A 16743-nucleotide genomic window follows, 5' to 3' on the forward strand; every position below is an offset into this window, starting at 1 on the left:
CACGCGGGGCTCCGCCCGCCGCCCGGGGACCCCGACACCCAGGGCCTCCCCACCCTCAGAGACCCCGGAACCCCAAAGCCCAGGAGCACCCAGCGGTTTGGGGGGGGGGCTAACCGGGGCCCTGGAGATCCGGCTTCCCTGGGGGCCCAGCAGAGAGCGCGAACTCTCCGGGCCTCCAGGACCCAAGGTGGCGAGGGGGGCGGGGGTGGGGAGGGCGTCCCGTCCCGGCTCAGACAGGCTTCCTCGCCACCTTCCGGACAAAGTGTCAAGTGCAAGTTCAAGTTCAGGGGCAGGCCCCGGGAGGGAGGAGTGGGGGGCGGGGGGAGCCATCCCCAGCTGCCTTTGTTCTCCGGGATAAGCTCTCCCACGTCCCCCTCCCGGGCGGGGCTCGGCGGATCCCCCCGCCCCTCTCCGCCGCGCCCCGCAGGAGCCGCCTCCTCCCGCCCTCGCGGCGCCTGGGCCCGGGTCCCCGGCGACCCTGCTCTCAGGGCCACCGAAGGGTCTGGGGGGCTCGGGGCTGGGAGTTGGGGGGGGGGAGGGAAGGAAGGCGCAGTCCGAGCCCGTGGGAGCCTCCCCGGCCCCGCAGTCCCAGCAGCAAACTGCGCTTGGTCGGACGGATACCCTCGCGGAGGTAAGGACCCTCGGCGGGGTTCGTCTGCACCCCCTGGGCCCCGCCCCACGCCGTGCCCGCGCGACCTGGACCGGCAGCGCCAACCACTGCGCCCTGCAAAACCGCCCCCATTGGGCCTCAGGGGGGCGCGCTGCCGCTCCAGACGTTTGAGGGTGTCAGGATTCAAGGGATGGGGATAGGGGTCAGGGGCGCCCTGCGAAGGCTGGGGCAGAACACTGGCCTTTCCCAAGGGCGGCAGGTTCACCATCTTCCCTGCCACGCTCTTGGCATCCAAGTCTGCGTCTCCCTGGCTTCCGTGTGCCCTTCCCTCCGCTCAGATTTTAGCCAGGAAGGGAGGGGACGGGAGTCTGACTTGGGGTCCCCTTTCGGGAGTTGGTAAGGAGGGAACTGACGTGTGCTTGGGGGTTTAGCCATGAGAGAAATCAGCAGTGTCGTGTCCACTACCTCCTCCCCCCTCTCCGCAGCGCCCAGTTCAAAGTTTTGTGCCAAATGGCGGTGGCTGGTGTGGGCCGAGGGGGGCTGAAAACCGCGCTGTGATCTCTGTTCTGCCTATTAAAAAACTCCTTCGGTTTCTGTATGCCTGAATCCTGGACTCTTCTTGGTTTGTTGGCGTTACCCTTTCCTCATGGCTAAGCTGAGACACCCGCCTGCGTCAGAGCTGCCTTCCCTCTTCTGAATTTGACACCATTTCTGTGACGCTGCTTTACACACCGTTCGGACATCCATGGTTCTTGGTTTCTAAATGCCCTGGAAGTTGGAGATCAGAAGTGTGCGTTCCCCACTGAACCAGCTACTCTGCTCCCCTTTCCTTCCCTTTCCTTCCTTTGGGGGTCTTCTCCCTGATTTCTCCTTTCTGAGATCCTGCCTTTCCACAAGAGCGCACTCCTTTTGGCCAAACTTTGACAAGTTCCTCCTTGTCCGGGATCCTTGCTCAAACTTCCGCCACCTTCTCCCTCTCTTGACATCTTCAGCTTGCACTGCCAATACTTTTCAGTAGGTGAAATGATTTATGGATACGTGAATTAAGAAAAAAGACACAGCCTCAATTTAAAAAGCACTGAAGTTTGCATTTGTTTTCTCCTAATATTCACTTCAATGTAAGAAAGCTCTCAGGGACTTCATCCTTCTGTTCCATAACTGTGGGGCCTCTTCCAAGTGATCTGTTAAAAAGAAAGGGAAACTATTCAATGAAAAATCGTTTTCCAATATTTCGTGAAAGAAGTAGCAGGAGGGAACCCCCTCAACACCATAGAGCTCTACTCTCCATCGGATGGGTGTGGGGTGGCCTGGAAGACCTAGATGCCTGGGATCCTCCTTAGTGTCCCATAGAGAAGTTGACTGAAAGAGGAGATTAACCTACCTAGTGTCTTTTAGCCTCAGAGGACCTTTAACCAACACACAGAGAGAGAGAGAGAGAGAGACAGAGAGACAGACAGAGAGTCTCTTTATGTATCTATGTAGCCTCAGCTGCCCTGGAAATCACTGTGTAGATCAAGCTAGCCTCAGACTCACAGAAATCCCCCTGCCTCTTCCCAAGTGTTGGTATTAAAAGCATGCACGACTATGCCCAGTTTTTCACCAATACTCTGCTGGTAGAGGAGTCTGGGAAGAAACTCATATTTTTCTCAGAATAGAAGGGAGCCAAAATGTCTTTATCTGTTTGATGAATATGGGTGTTTTGCCTGAGCATCCCGTGAGTTCCCTGATGACCTCAAAAGCCAGAAGAGAGCGTCTGATCCCTGGAAGTGGAGTTGTAGACTTACTGACACAAGTGAGCTGCCCTGGGGGTATGGGACTCAAACTTGGATCGTCTGAAAAAGCAGCAAGTGCTTTTAAAGCATCGAGTCCTCTCCCTAGTCCCTCCCCAGTGACTTTTCTTGATTTAAAAACAAAACAAACAAACAAATGAAAAACAGTGGAGGCGGTTCTAGATTCTTCCTCTTCCGCAGGGGGATCAATCAAAAGAGCTCTCATCCACCGGATTCTCCCTGGGGGACTGCGCCATCTCAGATGAACCTCTGTTTTTCCTCCAACACTCCCCGGTTCATAAGGGGGTAAATAAGGACACACTAGGCAGCAAAAACTGGCATAAATACTGCTCTGCAGCAGGCGGGTAGAGTAGTGTCATTATCTATACGTGTTCAGTCCTGAGGTTCTCTCAATTGAAGGACATGGATCCTGTACTTAGGCCCCTTTTAGGAAGAGGACATTGAGGCAGGCGTTTGAGGTACTATTTACCTCACAACCGGGAGAAGGTGCGAGTGGTTTATTTAGGCTTGTGGCTATCTAGGCTGGCCAAGATTCTGAGTTGCTCCTAAAGCTTCTCCCTGAAGGCACATCTGGTTCTCTCTCCTTTATAAACCCGTCACTTTGGTTAGGTCTCTACTTCTTTGTGTGTAAAATGGACTTGCTGATGGGCCTCATGGACTTGCAGTGAGGCTGAAACTGGTTGGGTACCTGAGACACTCTAAAGGAACCCGTGAGTGGCAGACAGTGTCATGAAGAGCAATCACCGTTATTTTCCTCCCACTCCAAAACACAAGAACAACTTGTTGTTTTTCTTGGTTGGTCTCTAAGTGCTTGAAGAGAGCAGTGAGGAAGACTTGGGCTGGGTCTAGGAAATGACACGACATCTTGCTCTTTTGGAAAGATAACTATAGCCAAGAAAGACTCACGGATCCCCAGGCTCTTAAATATAGACACATAGTGAGCTCTGAGGTTGGGGAGAGTGGGCATGCGAAGAAAGAAGAAAGTCCCTTTGGATAATTGAGAGACTTACAGACCAAGATAGAAAACTCTCAAGGGGAAAGATCTGAAGTAGATTCTTACTTTCTTTCTTAGGCATAAGGTTAGTTAACCATCACCTCTGGATAGAAAATAAGACTAAATTCTGCTACCGAAACAAATCTTGTCACTGGGCTGGTTTTCTCTGTACCTTAATTTTTTTTTTTTTTAGTTATCCAGTGTTTATTCTGCCCCAGTCAGTGTTTTAGGCATGGGGGATAAAGAAAGAACAAAACAGAAATACCCTCACCCTGGGGAGTGTGTGTGTGTGTGTGTGTGTGTGTGTGTGTCTGTGTGTCTGTGTCTGTGTGTGTTTGTGTGTACAACAGGAGAGAGAACATAGCAAAAACTATGTGAGGTACAGACCAACATGCTTCTGAGCAGGGTTCCTCATGGTAGAACGGATCAGCTGGACCTCCCTCTCCTTTACCCATCTCTGCCTGTGGTGGGTATTCCAGAGAGAAAGACTGGACTCTTTTCTCTAACAGGCAATAAGTAAAGGCCACTGGAAAAGTAGCTCAATGGCAGAGGTGCTCAAAACTAGCATGAGTGAACTCCTGGGTCCCATCCCCAGTATGAACTACAGATACAGAAAACAGGACAGCAAACTAAGGCAGAGATCCATCTGACTTGGCTCAGGTGTTAGGTCCTTCGGCATCCCTAAAGGATGCCAGAACACAGGGAAGACAGGAATCCTGGCAGCGGCGCAAGGTTCGAAATAGTGCTATTTTGTAGAAACTAAGAGGACTGGAAAGGGTGGAGCTGTGTTAGAGTGTGGCTAACCTGGGCCACATGCATTAGCTTGTTTGTGATCATTATGCTGCCATTACTGTTATGAATCTGTATTAGCAATGAGAACATTGAGGCGCCGAGATGAAACAAAGCAGCCCAAAGCCCACAGTGGTAATGAGCATACACATCTGTGTCAGATATGTACCCCGCGAGGTGCAGTTTCATATCCAATGCATGACCTAACTGCTTATCTAGGGACCAGACCTCAGAGAGAAACGGAAGCTTTCGCTCCAGCCGAGATCTAGAGCACGGCTTTCTTCTGGCCAACTTCTGTCACGGGTTTTCAGCTTTTGTTGTTTGTTTGTTTCGAGGCAGAGTGCTCAGGCTATCCTCCTACTTGTAGCAATCCTCAGCTTCCCAGAGGCTGGGGTCACACACCTAATCCCTCTCCTACCTCTTTGAAACACCCACTCAGAGATGCCAGAAGCCTTCTTTTATAACTTTCTGTCTCTTGGCAGATAAGGAAACTGAGTCTGAGGAAAGACTTGCCTAAAGTCATTGTCAAACAAGGCACCTGCACTCAATCATGGTCTTGGCAGAGCCCATTAACTGCCCACCAAGCTGCAAGGGAATTCGAAGGTCTCAAAGGGAAGAGCTACACTCTCCACTAGAGACTTTTCCAGGCCCGGCTGCCAGACACTGCAGGGTACCCTGGTGCTAGGAGAGCAAAGAAGTTCTAGACAATCTCCAAGGACCTCAGAGGACCTCAGGCACAATGTGCATAGAGTACCAGAGCCCTCTGGAAGGAAAATGCCCCATCCTCTCTGGAATGAGGAGAGACTAGCAAGGCCCACCTGAACTTAGAGTCAAAACGCCAGAAGGAGTGTTTGGAGAGCTTCCATTTCCAACTGTTCTCTGAACTTCTATTTCTCATCTGTTGAAGGAAGATGAAGGTCTCCCCCTGGGGAGCCTGGGGAGTGCAGGGGGAAGGGGGAGGGGGGAAACCCGAAGGAGGGGAGGGAGATCCTGTTACCTGTTAGCTGTGAAGGTGTGTCACCAAGGAGGGTGGGGTGGATGGGAGACTTACTCCACATCAATAACTATGAACATTTGAGTTCATAGAGAGAACCAGAGAGAACCCTCAGCCCTTTCCTCACAAGCTCTGAGAGAGGATGTAAGAGGATACAAGACAGGGAAGAAGGGGCCAGGGATGCACTTCCTCTGAGATCCCCTATGTGGGATCTACCTGAGATCTACCTTACCCAACCCCAACCCTAGGAACTTGCTTTGGTGAGTTGAGAGTTAGGGTGGGGGCCTGCTGCTTTCTGGTTGAAGTTTGACTGTAGCGACTTATCACCGGTTGTTAAACCGGATGCCAGCTTAATTTGAGTTTTCTGGATTTTCCTGGTGGACACAGAGGCTGTATCACCAACTCACAGAGACACACAGTATTGGTGATATAGCCAGAGTAAGGCTAAACCATTTTGTTTCAGCCACCCACCAATTCAGACCCAGCTCTTCTTAGGTAAAGGATTTCTGCCTTTGGTAAATCTGGGGTCACAGTTGAGATTACCAAGTCTGATTTAGAAGCCATTTTTGTCCCCCACTTCTGCCTGGCAAGTCCCAAGGCTCACCTAACTCACTAGACTGAGGGGGCTCTTTTTCAGGGATGCTCACTCAGGTACTAAATTCATCTGTCCCAAAATGAATTGGCCCCAAACTCTCCTAGAAAAATAAACTTAGAGTAGGGGACTGGCCAGTCACCTGGGGGGTGGGGGGGTGGGACTATATCCAGGCATCCCTCTTTCTCTAAGAACATCATATTATGTTATGTATTAAAAATGCATTATACACTTATGATTTGTTTACAGTCCTAATACGAAGGTCATTACTCGTGGGTGTTAGTACCCTCCTCCTGAGCACAGGAACCTCAATTAGACATGCCTTTAAAGTCTAGGTCGGAAGCAGCCAGGTGGTGGTAGCGCAGGGTTTTAATTCCAGCAGAAGCAGGCTGATCTCTGAGTTGGAGGCCAGCCTGGTCTACAGAGTTCCAGGACAGCCAGGGCTATACAGAGAAATTCTGTCTGGGGGATGGGGTGGGGGAGTCTGGAAAGCAAAAAAAAAAAAAAAAAAAAAAAAAAAAATCTAAACCTCTTGGCATGCATCTGTAGTCTACTCCTCTTCTTGTGGTGCCAAACTTTCCTTTTTTTCTCTGAATTTGCCACCCGCCCCTCACCCCCCAGCAGGCAGTCTCCTTGGACTGAGAGCTCAGAGTCGCAGTGTGTGTGTGTGTGTGTATGGATCTATAGGATCTTGATTTGCCTCCTGCACACGGTGGTGTAGGGTGTCCTTAAGAACGTCAGCGGTGAGGCCTCAAAGCCTCAAAGCCTACGGGCCAGAAAACCCTTCTTAAGGGCTTGGCCAAGCAGCTAGAGGCACGGAGGTGCCCGCTGCACCCCGACCCTGTTGGCTCGCCAGGCTGTGCTGTTAGCCCTGGTCCTGGTGTCTCGGCGCAGCAGGTACCCAGAAGGAAAGCTCACCCTGGCGGGAGACGCCAGAGGAAGGGTTTCATCTCTTAAAAGTCTTCTTTCTTAGCCGCAGCGGCCTCCCCCCCGTCCTCTCCAGCAGAAGACTGGCTGGTGGCAGCGCGCTCAGGCCCTGGGGCTCTCAGGCTTTTCTCCCTACTGTTCCTCGCCGTCCCTCGGATTCACACAGCACAGACGGGCTATCTCAGGATATCGGACTTGCCCGAGAACCATGCTCACCGTATCTCTGTAATTTATTCTAACCCGGAGGATCCAGAGAAGTCTCTGATGGATGCTAATAACCACAGTGTGCCTCGCGAGGGAGAGCTGTAGGGTTGTTCCGCGGTGGGAAATGTAAAAACTCGCCCGGCGGTGGGTGACATCGGTTTCCTGCCCCTTGCTTCCCTTCACCCTGAAAGACATTTTCTCCCCAAGGGGAGCCCAGCTTGTTTGAAACAAGTCCCCCCTGCCTGGTCCTGGGGGCTGGAGATAAAGTTATCTCGGTGGGTTTCCCTATTCGGATTTTAAAACAGCAGCGACCCAGAGCAATCCAGATAGGTCCCAAGACGGGGGGGGGGGGGGGGGGGTGTGTGTGTGTGCGCGCACACCATTGCACTGGTGCCTCCGACCTCGGGGACATCACAAACACTGCAGCAAGCACCTCAGCAGCCTGGGCTCTGCCCCCCCCCCCCCCCACGCCGATTGCCCGGCCTGCGCGGGGAGCTGCCCTGGGCTGGTCCACGTCCCGTCTGTCTGTCTAAGGCGCAGGAGAGCCCGCGCCCCGTGCCCCGGCCGGCGCCCCGCCTGGCTCGCTCCGCCGCTCAGGCCAGCGCTTCTTAAGGATCCCGCAGCCGCCGGCCGGCCGGGGGCGAGGGCAAGATCGGGTTGGTCCCACGACCTCGGCGCCAGCAAACCGGAGAAGGAGACAGACCCCAATTTTCTCCCTTTGGAGCTGAAACAAAACCTGAAGGCCCGGGGCTGTCTGCACCGCCAGAGGTGGCGCCTCGGCGGCGGGTGCCCGCGCGCTTCCCAGGCCCGGGTGCTCCCCGGCCCCGTCCCAGTGGTCCGGGTAGCTAAGCTGATCAAGCCAACAGCCAGCTCCAGGCCGGCGGTTCGGGAAAGCCGAGGCCGGACCCCGCGGGCCCCTGCGGCCGGGGCTCCCAGAGGAGGGTGGGGGGGGTTCCTGGTAATCGGAGGGGAGGGTCTCCCGGGGCGCCCCTCGGTGAAGGGGGCCTGGGTTCCCGGGGAGGAACAAAGGGCGGAGGTGCCCGGGCCCCGAGCGCCCCGCAGCCCCGCAGCCCGCCCCCTCTCGGCGCCCGGCCGCGGGCTTTGTGCGCTGGGGCCGCGCGCTCGCCTGGCTGCACCTGCCCGGCGCTGAGTACCTTGGCCAGGCCGCGCCGCGCGGGCGGCTGCCCTAATCGCCGGCTCCAAAGTACCTGCTCATGAATAAACACCAGCCCCATTTGTCAGGTACTTAGCGCTCATTGTACAAGGGAAATTGGTCCTTTTCTGAGAGTGTCTGTCCTCAACCCGTCTGCACGGTCCCGGGTGCAGAATCCCCCCCCTCCTTGACACACACACACACACACACACACACACACACACACACACAACACGAGGCTCCTCCAAGCTAAGATAAACTCGCTTTTCTTCCGGTAAGTGCGTGATTGAGCCGCGACAATAGGCCGAGAGAGGGAGGCCGCTGGGTCAACAGCCTGCGTATCTCTCCCATTGATGGGAAGCCTCAGCCCCGGGGACGCAAGGCCTGGGGGTGGGGGGGAAGCTCGCTCTGCGGCCGGCCACACCTGCATAAACTCGCCGACGCCCTGCCCCGTGCGTCCCCCAGACGCCGGGCAAAGCACAGGGGTCCGAGGCGTCCGTCATTCCTACCCACTCGGGTGCCTCCCTGGTCTGGCATAACCCTCCCCCCCCCTTTCCGAAACCCCGTCGTGTTTCGATCTGGCTCTTAAGTTTGGGGCATTTGAGACGGAGACTATGAGGACCCGGATAACACAGTCTGCAAACGGCTGAGGATGGGTGGGGTGCTGTTTCCAGGAACCCGGCTGCAGCGAATGGGCTAGGCTTAGTGCCCGGGACGCGCGAGGTGGGAAGGGGAAGCCTGCGGGACCAACGCGCTCCCGCTTGCCTCCCCCAGGGTGTAAAAACCAGCTATGCATTTCTAGGTTTACGGGAAAGTCGTGTGGCGAACCCCAAGCAGCCCGCCGGCATCCGGGGCCGAGTTTCTTTTTTCACCCAGGCGTCCTCCCGGACATCTGTGCTTTCCGTGTGACTGGCTCCTGTCCCCAGGACCCTTCCCAGGTCCTGAAGCGCGGTGATTTCCCAGACCTGCGGCCAACCGCGAACAACGACCCTGAAAATGAAAGTGTTCGCGAGGAGGAGATTCCTCTAAAGGAGCGGAGGAAAGTGGCTTTGTCTCAGTTCGGCAACCGTGATTTCGTTCGTTCTGTGTTTACAAACACCAGTCCAAGCCCAGCTCTTGCTCCTGAAGGTGGCCACGGGGGCATTTCAGGGTCTGAATGCTCGGATGTTAAGAAGTACAAGACAGGGCGGAAGTTGGGGCTTCCCTTACGCTGACCACGGCTGGCCTCTGCACACCCCGTCTCCAGTTCCCTGCCAAGCATTAGGAAGGGTTAGGTCTGAGGGTTAGGTCAGACGTCCAGGGTTGGAGGAGATCTGCAGGCAGGACACACGCTGAGGCCAGTGGAGGGAGGCTCCGTCAGGTTAACTGAAAAAACCATGGCTGTCCTGGAGTCCCTGGCTGCTCCCAGGTTCCCACCTGAGACCAGACTTCCCAGATCCTGACCGGTCCAGGCAGATCGACCACACCAAAGAACCAAAGCCAAATCCTGCTGCTTCTTTGAGAAATAGTCTAGAAAACAACAGACAACTCGCTCTTGATTCTCTTTGCGTAGCAGGTGGTGGTTGACAGGGCAGGCCACTGAGGTGAGAACGGGCATGGTAGGGGTACATGGCTTTAGGAGATAGGCTTAAAAGTAGAAATGGCTCAAAAAGCTCAGGTGTCCACCCCAGGGGACCAGGAACCGAGGACACCTTGCATATTTGGAGAAGACTCTGAAATTCCAGTTGGCTGACCTCATGTGTTAGTGCTAAAACGTCTTAATAGTGAGAGCGTGTGCACGTCTTTACAAACCTACGGATTTGGGCAGGCTGATTGCTGCAGGAACTGTTTCAGAAAGTGGCTTCCCTCCCAGGGCAATGGATGGACCCCAGATGACAGCAGGAGCCCTGAGAGTTTTAAGCTTTCTCCCTTCAGGGCGCAAATTTGAGCACTTTCTGGGTCCAACCTTTGCACACTGCCCTTGCCATCCCTCGAGGGACCAGCCTCACTCCTGAAGGCCAGGGGCTGGGGCAGAGTCCAGTGGGAACAGAGCACAGGATAGCTTCGGATCTGGTTAGTCCACCTGGTGGGGCGGTGGGGCCAGAGGTGTGGCGCAGCTCTTGGGAAACTCCATACATGTGGGGATGCTTCTCCTTAGACTCAGGGCACACAGGAAAGGCCTCAGGCGGATGCCTCCGCGGCTTGTGCTCAGAACACTGCCCTCCTCAAATCTCTATGACACAGCCTTCCTCCCCAATCCCCTTATGCTGGTCCCTGGTCCGAGCAGCCTCAGTGAGGGCCATGAAGAGAGCATTTTTTTGGTGTGCTGCCCAGGGAGCATCTGTGGCCCCTGAACACTGTTATGTCACGGAGCACTTCATTTCTAAAAGGAGTTAAAAAAGGAACCTATAGTCTCCTCCCATCACCTTCTGAAAACCCCTTGTTTCTTTGAAAGGATTCAGCCTACATTTGGTGCTTCCATCGTCAAGCCAATTTGCCTTGGTTGCCTGGGCCCTTGCTCTGGCTATGTGATGGCCAAATACCGCTTGCTGCCGCTGGGGATGTAGGCAGCGAGGAGCTTCGAGCTTCGTCTTACCGTCACTGTCTTCACCTCTTCACCTACAGTGCAGGGTGACGCCGGTTAGCCCAGGCTTTGCCGGCAGAGAGAACTGGCTGTGATCTCCCTCGACCCTGGTCCTCTGCCCTAGGGCAGGCTTCTGCAAGTTTCTGAGCCCTGGCCTTCTAGGCCCGTGGTGAGGGAGAGATGCGTTCTTGCTCTTTCTAGGGCTTTTCACGTGCTTTCTTTGACAGCCTAAAGCGTCTCAGAATACACCAAAGATCAGCAGCCAGGGCCAACCTTGGGTGCCCACCACCCCCACCCGACCCCCACCCCTGCTCAGCCCGGCCCTGACGCCCTCCACACACCTTCACCCATCAGCAATCTGTGGAGAATGGAGGAAGCAGAAGCCTTTACCAACAGAAGCTGCGGTTTTCCCGCTGCCCTTCCATTTAGTTTCGTGGGCTTGGTTTCACTCTGGCTGAGCAGTTACCAAGCTCCTCTCACAGCTGAGCAGAGGACCCAGCAGCGTACGTTTCACTGTTGGTACTCTCGGGTCAGGTCCGCAGTAGCCTACAGTCCAGCGGGCCTTCTCCAGAACCTTCTGTCACAGGTCCACCGGCAGAGGGCGCCATGGGAGAGAACGGAGAGGGTTTCAACGCCTTCCCTGGGTCCCTGGCGCCACACTGTGGGGCTGGGTGAAGGTTCACAGCCGCACCTGTCATCACTGTATCCCAAACCGGCAGAGTCTCTTGGACAAAGCTACCAAAGCAGGCCTGAAAGGGGGTGGGCAGGAGGCGTCCCCACCTACGACAGGAAGAACGCGGGCTACTGCTCCACAGCAGATCTTTTTATAACCACGTGAACACTGAAGGGAGTCATTGTTAGGCAGGCGCACTGTGGAGGTGTGTGCGTTCCAGCAGTGTGAGCATGTGTTCACAGTAAGTGTGCAGAATCAGGGGAGGGGCAGAAGGCATAGCCCCTGAGATAGCTCTGAGTTCTTCTGAGCTGGTAGAGTTTTGGTTTGGTTTGGTTTGGTTTCCTACAACCTTTAGTTCAAGCAGTTTCTCCTCTTTGGGAGTGCCCCGCCAGGGTCTCACTAAGTAGCCCAGGCAGTCTTAAACTCCTGATCCCCCTCCTCAGCCTCCTCAGTGCTGGAGTTCTAGGGACATACCCCTCAACCAACTTGAGCATTCTCTTTAGTGGCAGGAAACTGAGGCCCAGAGATTAGGACAGATTTACAAATAGTACAGTGTTGACTCAGTTAAGATTGGGAAGGAGCCACCTCTCAGCTGTCATCCAAGCGTCAATATCCTCTGCTGCTAAACATTGAAAATGTACCAGGTTCCTTCTTCTGGGGTCACGTTTGAAGGTGTGTGTGTGTGTATGTCCACATGTGTCTGTGTAGCATATACCCATTTAAGAAGAGATGTGTCTCATGCATGGTCATCTGTAAAGAATGGTGGCTAACACCTGTAACCCCACTACTCCAGAGAATGAGGAAGCAAGAGTGTGAACTTAAGGCTGGCCTGACTACATAGTGAGTTGCAGGCCAGCCTGGGCTACAGACGGAGACTTTCTCTCAAGAGAGGACATAAGGAGAAAAGTGTGTGAGTGCGTGTGTGTGTGTGTGTGTGTGTGCGCGCGCGCTGTTTCCCCATGGAAGAATAAACACGTGTCTGAATATTGCATGAAGATTTACTTGTGCTTATGAAAACGTGCATTTGTAGAGGGCTATGTGTAAAGGGGTAGAATAGTAAAGAAATATTTGTGCCTGGGTAGGCTGTTCATGTGTAAAGGGATAGCTATGGATTCTTATGACAGAGTGTGTGACACGCTTGTAAATACCTGGTCCTCTCCTGCCCACTGATCCCCATTGCCTGCTTCTTCTCCTCTTTCAGATGAGCCCTGGAGCACACTCATCCCTGAGCCCCAAAGAACGAATGGAAAAGAAGGGGTGGGAAGGTCGAGGGGTGCTGGCTCCAGGGTGTGGCTATATCCCAAAGCCCAGCAGGCTCCAAGGGCTGCAATTAGGCAAAGCTTCTGGTCTGCAGAGGGAGGAGGAGGATTATAGCAAATTCATTTCTGTTTTCCAGCTCAGTAAGCCTGCAGCATGTCCGTGATGTTAGCATGAGAATGAGCCAGGGCTCTGTGAGCCCCTCCCCGCCCGACCTGCTGACCCCTCTCCCCCTCCCACCCGTGAATAGCAGGACTCGGAGTCTGGACGGGCCTCTCCAACCAGTGCCTGCAAAGCCACAGTCCTACTCAGAGTAATTTAATATATTTTAAGCCCCCGGCGGCTTTATTTTCGCTCCTTTTTGAGTTTGTTTTAGGCATTCACAGCTCTCACCCCGTCATTAGACGGCCTTATTTGACGGATGGAAGGAGCTGCTATGAGACCACAGCCCTTTGTGTCCCCCACATAAGCTGGGCTTCCCCGTAATTAGAATGGTATTCCCAGCCATTGAGTCCTTTCATGAGGCGGAACAAAAACTCCCCGAGATGAATATCCCCAAACTCTCAGCCCCCTGGATGGAAAAGGGACTGTGAGTTAAAGGGACTCCTCGGGGAAGGTAGTCTGTGACCAGGGACAGCTGAGATCCTGCCAGGAGCAGACATTTAGAGGCCACAGGGAGCGGGCTCCAGACAAAGGTTGGTCAAGGTCTTCCGCAGGTGCCTAGCCAGCCCAGGACCTGCTTGGCTCAGATTTTGTGGCAGAGGGCCTGCATATACGCTCAGGCTCTCATGGAGTTGAGGGCGTGGTAGTAAGTTAGAGAGTACTCGAAAATATGCTACCAGCTGGATCTCCTTACACACAACATACAACTACACACACCTCACAAGCCGCTTTCACAGGTCTGGGGATTCTATTATAAATACTCATAGGTGCATGCATGTATGTACACATACATGCTCAGGACAGGGCCGTGCTGCCACAAACCAGGTTGGAAAAGATTTGCAAATGGACATGCAGGTCACACGCATTGTCCTCCAGACACAGAACCACGCTGCGGTGTATCGTATCTGTGTGCACTCACACAGACAGGCCGCCCGGAGGGGATGTTGCTTGTGGACACAGATTCCTGTGAACACAGGCGCGCACTCATCCACTCCCACACAGATCTGCTGTGGCAATGGGGCATTAACCAGCCCACAGGCCCTGACGTGATTCCGTCCCTGCCTTCCCCAGGGTACAGATTTGCTTCTGGCCTCCTTCCTAGGTCTATGGTCAGCCTGTGTTCAAATGCAGACTGACATGCATATTCGCGTGTGTATTTATTTGTGCACACTGTCTGCTCATGCTAACACAGGAAAATGCTGTGGAATGTCATGGGGCTGGAATGCTGGCCCGGCTCCAGGGTAGACCACCCTCAGGACTGTACACACAGGAATATCTCAAAAACTACCAGGTGGGTTGGGTTCTTCTCTGGGCCCCAGATCTCCCCATGCCTTTGGGAAGAGGGAATCTCCTTTCCGTGGCTTTCCACTGGGGCTAGGCTTTAAGAATAAAAGGCAGGCATGCGGCTCTCTGGCTAGTCAGGTGCTTTTCCACAGGAGAAGCTCGGACAGCACTCTCTCTTCCGGCAGCCAGCAAAAGGAAAATCCAGCCTTCTTCTGGTGTCCAGGAGAAGCAATAAACGCCCATTTCTGTGAGGACTTAAAAAAAAGAACTCACGAGCCACAGATGCTAGGGAGCAGGGGCGTGTGTCAGCGAATTCAGCTTCTAGTCTGTGTCAGACTTTGTGCAGAGGGCTTGGTGAGTAACGTATGCTATTAATACACAGTTATGGTACAAAGTGCCAAGAAGGGCTGGGGCCAGGGGAAAAGTCGTGTAACACGTCTCTGGCCTCCACATTGGAATACCAAAGGTCCACATCGGTGGACCTTTTAATATCCTGTGTCCAGATCATGTGGTACCCTGGAGGTGCCTGTGTGAGAGAAACAGTGGGCTAACAGCTCTCCAAGTTGGCTTCTCTCCACTCTAAGTCCTCGTGTGTGTCCGTGGCTTTTTCACTGTGACTCCCTTTCCTACAGGGGACCCACACCGCAGCACTTTTGGCCAAAGCCAGGGCTATATGCAGGACCATGGGGAGGGCAGCTGCTGGGGCCTACTCAGATCTCCCAGGAACAAACATGAGGCTGATGGTTCTGCTTTGGTAGAGAGCATCAAAGAGAAGAGGGCCAGTCCTCAGTGCAGTCAACTGCTTGCTTGTTTATGTATGTACTTTTTTTTTTTTTTTTTTTTTTGAGACAGGGTTTCTCTGTGTAGCCCTGGCAGTCCCGGAACTCACTCTGTAGACCAGGCTGGCCTCAAACTCAGGAGATTCACCTGCCTCTTGCCTCCTGATTCCTGGAATTAAAGGCATGCTCCACCACTGCCTATTAATTATTTTTAATTTTAATTTTTAATTATGTGCACGTGCTTGTGTGGGGTATATACATGTGAGTACAGGTGCAACAAAGGCCCTCACTTCAGGCCCTCTTGATCTGGAATCACAGATAGCTGTGATGTGCTGGGCAGGCCCTCTGTAAGAGTAAGCACTGAGCTCCTCACCATCCCCCATTTACAAGTTTTTGTTTTCTTTTCTTTTCTTTTTTCTTTCTTTCTTTTTTTTTTTTTTTTTTTTTTTTTTTTTTTTTTTTTTTTTTTTTTTGAGGCAGTTTCTTTGTGTAGTCTTGGCTGTTCTAGAATTCACTCTGTAGACCAGGCTGGCCTAGAACTTACAGAGATCTGTCTACCTCTGCCTTCTGTGTGCTGGGATTAAAGATGTGCAGGACTAACCCTTATCTTCTCTTGGAAATGTGGGTAAACTTCTTATGCTATAACTAACTGCTGGTGGCACAAATGATCATGGAGACTCCAACATCTCTATTCAAGTGAAACATGTCTCTAGTTCTTTTTGTAGAGAAAGATTATGAAGGGTTATTTAGAGAATAAGTGGTATTCTGAAGCCACTTCTAATGTGTTTTTTGTTATTTAATTTAATGCCATGTAGCCCTGGTTGACCTGAAACTTGCTGTGTAGACCCTCCCAATCTCAAACTTGCAAGCCATCCTCCTGTAGCAATCTCAATCTCTGTGTGTGTGTATGTGTCCATCTGTCTGAGTCTGTCTGTCTGTCTGTCTGTGTCTGTATCTGTCTCTGTCTGTCTCTCGGTTTTTCAAGACAGTTTTTTTGGTTTTTGTTTGTTTGTTTGTGTGGGGGGTTGTTTGTTTGTTTGTTTTGTTTGTTTGTTTTTTATAGCCCTGGCTGTCCTGGAACTCACTTTGTAGACCAAGCTGGCCTCAAACTCAGAGATCTACCTGCTTCGGCCTCCTGAGTGCTGGGATTAAAGGAGCATGCCACCACTGCCTGGCCCACCAAAGGTTTTTTTTAATTTTCATATCAGTTTATTTACTTTATATCACTTCCTCTCCTCCTCCCAGTCCCCCACTTCCCCTTCTCCTCCCCTCCCCTCTCCCTTTCCCCCCAGAAAAGAAGAGTCCCCCCCACACATTAACTTTCCTCAGCACATCAAGTCAGATCAGTACTGCTCTTATCTTCATCCCCTAAAGCCAGGCAAGGCAGCCCTGCCAAAGAGAAGTGATCCAAAAGCAGGCAATGGAGTCCATATTAGAAACAGCTCCGCCCTCCACTCGCCAGGTACCCCATGTGAAGACCAAGCCTCCTGTCTGCTACATGTGTGCAGGGGGCTAGGTCCAGATCATGCATGCTCCTCAGTTGATGTCTCAGTCTCTGAAAGCTCCCGTGGAACTAGGTTAGTTGCTTCTGTTGGTCTCCTTGTGAGGTTCCTGTCCCCTCCAGTTTCTTCCATCTTTCCCCCAACATTTCCTCAGGACCCCCAGATTCCTGCCCCATGTTTGGCTGGAAGTCCCAGCATCTGACACCAAATGCTTCTTGTTTTTATTTCTTATCACAGTGTTTTTCGGTATAATATAGGGATTGGGACCTTAGCTCTGGAGATGACTTCAGTTTAAAACCTTTCCCCAGTTTTGTATGACCTGAGTACAAATTTTTTGGGCCTGGGCTTTAAAGCAGGGGATGGTGACAGCCCCACCTTGATATTAGAGTTCTCAGCATTTATTGGGCAAAACAGAGAAAGGAAGGAAGGAAGGAAGGAAGGAAGGAAGGAAGGAAGGAAGGAAGGAAGGA

General features: G+C 52.9%; 1 long non-coding RNA gene across 1 annotated transcript in view; it reads left to right on the forward strand.

Moving 5' to 3' along the window:
- Positions 1-516: 516 nt before the first annotated feature.
- Positions 517-16743, forward strand: part of LOC129688455 (uncharacterized) — a 20675-nt gene continuing 4448 nt past the window's right edge. The window contains exon 1 of the long non-coding RNA XR_008721945.1: positions 517-631. This is a non-coding gene — a long non-coding RNA (uncharacterized LOC129688455). The remainder of the gene's footprint in view (positions 632-16743) is intronic.

Source organism: Psammomys obesus, unplaced genomic scaffold (genome assembly GCF_907164565.1).
Source record: "Psammomys obesus unplaced genomic scaffold, mPsaObe1.curated_primary_1811, whole genome shotgun sequence".
In the NCBI taxonomy this organism is placed as follows: Eukaryota; Metazoa; Chordata; class Mammalia; order Rodentia; family Muridae; genus Psammomys; species Psammomys obesus.